This window comes from Giraffa tippelskirchi, chromosome 7 (assembly GCF_054371585.1).
Source record: "Giraffa tippelskirchi isolate mGirTip1 chromosome 7, T2T-mGirTip1v1.2.pri, whole genome shotgun sequence".
Classification (NCBI taxonomy): domain Eukaryota; kingdom Metazoa; phylum Chordata; class Mammalia; order Artiodactyla; family Giraffidae; genus Giraffa; species Giraffa tippelskirchi.
In genome coordinates, this window is record NC_137281.1 from 35401532 (window position 1) to 35405703 (window position 4172).

At 48.0% G+C, this 4172-nt stretch overlaps 1 non-coding gene across 1 annotated transcript; it reads right to left on the minus strand.

Annotated features, from left to right (window-relative positions):
* Positions 1-3391: 3391 nt before the first annotated feature.
* Positions 3392-3464, minus strand: TRNAE-CUC (transfer RNA glutamic acid (anticodon CUC)). The gene has a single exon. It is a non-coding gene; the product is annotated as a tRNA-Glu (tRNA).
* Between the last annotated feature and the right edge of the window lie 708 nt (positions 3465-4172).

Sequence of the window (4172 nt, forward strand, 5' to 3'; positions counted from 1 at the left end):
TTCCTGATGCCAAAACTTCCTGATGATAAAATCTCCTATCACCAACTCAAATATCTCAAGTGCTGAAGTGCCTTGCGGGGCACAGGCAGTCTTTCTCCCATGACCGTGCCTGGAAAAAAAGAGGGAATGAATCTCCAGTCTTACTCAGAGGGTGGAGAGGCCCTGCAGGAATCCAGTCTTGGCAAAGAGGAAAGCCAAAGAAGGAAGTTTCTGGTGGTTGCTTTTTTTTTTAACCCTCCTGAACTTCACTATCAGAGGCAGGTATCTACCACCGTTTCCTAGCTCTACTTCCTTGGGGAAGGACTGGGCTGCAGGGAGAGAGAAAACCTGAGTATTGCTAATTAACTGCTGCTTCTGCCGAAGGGAGTGCGGTAGAGACACCAAAAGATGCCATCACAAGTATTTTTCTTTTACCGAAGTTTCAAAATTTGAACACTTAAAAGAAAAAAATTCAAGGTGAATATTTTACTGAATAATAAATGAACTGTAGAATGTGTATAACCTTTGCGATGTATTTTTTGTTTTAATTGCTTAAAAAACGTAAGGGAGCACAGTTTACTCGGGATTGAACTGATGTTCCCTAGGCCTGGAAGGGTTGAAACGAGGAGAGCTCCACTAAGAAACAGCACTAAGATTATTTTAGCAGATGGTAACCTTTAGTGATTTTTAATCAAACAGTGTGTTTGATCATGTGTGCGTAAACCACCATACGTGTATTACTTTAAAAGTAAAATGGTAAATGCTTTCCTAAATACTGAATATCATTAAACTAAGTATATGCAGTGGGTATGGCACTGCTTTAAAACTTGCTATTGATGTGCTCTGGTGCTATTTCCAGGCTCCCCTGGGGAGCAGGGGGGTGGCCTCAAATTCCTTTTCAGTGATGTTAAGACCTCTTCTCTTCCCAGGTGTCATCATAGAGGTGAACTCAACCAAAGGTGGTGCAGGACCCATGTCCATTGATGTTCTGCTCTCTGATGCTGACACCAGGGGTGTCCTGGTCTTTGGGTCCTAAAGGGGGGTCCCTGGGGGCCATTTCCAGGTGGAACATGCTTGGAGCCAGGAGCCCAGGACATGACTGGAAGCACCTCTTTGAGGTTGACCCTGCATGGGTGCCTCAGTGGTTGCATAGTCTAGCTCCCCAGTGCCAGACTTGTCCCCACTGGTGAGAAAGGCCCAGGGTGCTTGGACCCTCATTCCCAGAATGCCATGGCTAAGTGTCTATGTTCAAGAGTTAGGGGAGAGGGTCCTGGTGGAGCTGATGGGGAGGCTGACAACTTCCAAGCTTCACTATTCCTGCTACCACATCTTACGCAAGATGGGAAGAGGGAGCCACAGTCCCCTCCCCGATCATGGGTCCTTGGGCTGATATTTTTATAAAAGAAAAAAGACAGTCCAAGGTGATTCTGCAAAAATCGTTTCCATAAACATAAGCAGGGGAGTTCTAAGCAGGGAGGAGTTAGGAGAAGGGGTCATGGCAGAGGATTCGGCTTAATTAGAGCCTTCTGATTTTAAAAGGAAAGCATCATATGGCTGCAAATAGCTGTCCTTTAAAATCCCAGTGGCAAGAGAGCACAAGGTCTTGCTACCTGCCCGAAAAGGGAGTGAGTATGCTGGGAGAAAAGAAAATTAACTTTTCACAAATTATGCTGCCACAGATGCTTACATTTAATTCATTTTGTACTCCATCCCCCTCATAAAGAAATTGTGAGGGATCTCACTTATGGTAATGCTACTGGCGCTTTGAATCCCAAGTTCTGGAGTGCAAACTGCTCAGGGCCCTGGTCTACCTGGTGACGGGCAGCCTCAGGTGTCGATGGGACCAGAGGAATGACTAGGTCCTCACCCTAGCAATTGCATCAGCATCACCTAGGAGCTTGTCAGAGATGCAGGATCTGAAGCCCCATGGAATCTTAATGTATACATGCGTGCGTGCTCAGTCATGTTTCTTTTCAACCCCATGGACTGTATGCCTGCCAGGCTCCTCTATCTATGGGATTCTCCAGGCAAGAATACTGGAGTGGGTTGCCATGCCTTCCTCCAGGGGATCTTCCCAACCCAGGGATCGAACCCTCATCTCCTACGCCTCCTGGCAGATTTATTACCACTGAGCTGCCACTGACTCTTAAGCTGCGTCTTAACATCCCAGGTGATTCGTGTGTGCAGTGCAGTTTGAGAAGTGCTGCTCTGTGGGAGGGGGCTGCCTCCTGCCAAGGGCTTCTGGAACCTTGAGAAGCTCCGTGTTGGATTAGCAGGGTTCAGCCTCCCTGCCGTGAACAGCTGTGGTTCTAAGTATAGCCCTGAGCCTTCGTGTAAGACAGGCTCACCTGCTAGGCAACAGCGCTGCTCACCTGCTAGGCAACAGCGCTGCTCACCTGGAGGGAACCCTGGGTCTGCTCATTACTCATGCCTCTGTTCTAATTTCACGGTTTCTGCCTGTGGTTGTGTAATCGTGGGCTTGCAAGGCTCAAATGTGGCGAAAGTCACCAGGCTGATGAATTCCCCGCTCCGGTGACGCCTTCACTGGAGGTGACACTCCCCTTTCATGGGTCAGGTTATCACCTCCCGTCTAAACTGTCCCCTTGGAAGACTTGGAGACACAAGGAGGCCGACATCATGCTGTGTCCTCAGTTATGGTGGTTTTGGCGGCTTCTCCAACTTGATCACATCTCAGGCAAGTGCACAGCACTGCAATTACCCAAGACCCTAGGGATGTTGGGATCAATTTTTTTTTCTTTCCCAAACAAATGAGTATTCTATCTTTTACCAGTTGAAATGTCTGTTTTATAGAAAGCATTTTATTTCTACCAATTCTCACTGCAACCCTATTGGAGGGGGTATGTGTAGAGGAAGGGGTGTTGTTATTATTCCACTTTTCAGAAAGGAAAACAAAATCAGAGAAGTAAAGTAACTTTCTTAAGGTCACACAGTAAATTAAATGACAGACTGTGGGCCCAAATCCAGGCATGTGTGACTCCACTGGGCTCTCTGTCCACCCGGGCTATAGTGAGTCTATGAAACACAGAATTCCTACAGTCCAGGATATCTATCTATTCTTTTCTTCAGGTGAGGAGGAAAGCTGGAGTGTTTTTCTGAATGATCTGTGTCATTCTTCTCCTGCTTCTCCCAGGTAGGCACCTCCAGGGGCTCACATTTTTCCTTAGTTTCTCCCCATGAACGACTCAGCCTCTGAAATATGACTGCTCTGCTCCAATGGCTTCTTGGAGGGCAGGAATAAAGCCTGGGTGGCCTGCCCACCAGCGATAGTGGCAGGTAGGGTGAGCACCACGGCCGAGTGGCCGTTCTCTTCTCAGGGACAGGTGCATACTGCAGTTCCCGGGAAGACTCTGGTGCTGTTCCTTTTCTTTTTTTGGCTACACCAGGATCTTCATTCCCTGACCGGGGATCGAACCCCGGGCCCTGGCAGTGAGAGTGTCAAGTCCTAACCACTGGACTGCCAGGGAATTCCTGGGTGGTGCTGTTCCTTTGACACCAGGGGAGAGGCTGGGCAGTTCTTTGACAGCTCTGACCTTCAGAGGGGATGGGTCTAGGTTCAAGTTTCAGCATGACAAGTTTCAGAAGCCCTCTCAGCACTTTTGCCTTTGGGGAGCCCTTTCTCTTTTTCTTTAAAAAGAAAACTCTAAAAATATATTTACCACAATGTTGGCATTAAAGATAAATATTTTGTTATGTGTAAAACCATTCTCTTCGTTCTGAATTTTTTTTCCTTCTGCTTTTAAGTGATATTAAAATATTTTCATGGAGCCCCCCCCCAGATACTATAGACCTTGGGCACTGTGTTTACTGTACCTACTGACTTTCCTAAGCCTCAGTTTCCTCATCTGTAAAATGGGTGTAGTGACAGCATCGGCTTTGGTCCATAGCAATCAGCTTGTGTAGAGGTGGCCTCCAGCCCCTGGCACCTAGTTAGTGCTCAGCTGGAAAGGCTGCTGTCACTGCCTTCTGCTCGGGGGTGATGGGCTTGCTGTTAGGGGGACTGAGTATCTCCCCTAGGGGTGGGCTGCTTCTGAGGCACATATTCAAAGGCCCATATGGATGAGGGTTTATGCCATCAGCTCTGCTTCCCACTCCTGCCTCACAAAGCATCATGGCGAGAAGGGTGAGCAGAGCCCACCCTCTGCCCAGGCCTGTGGAGAGATTGGATCTGCCAA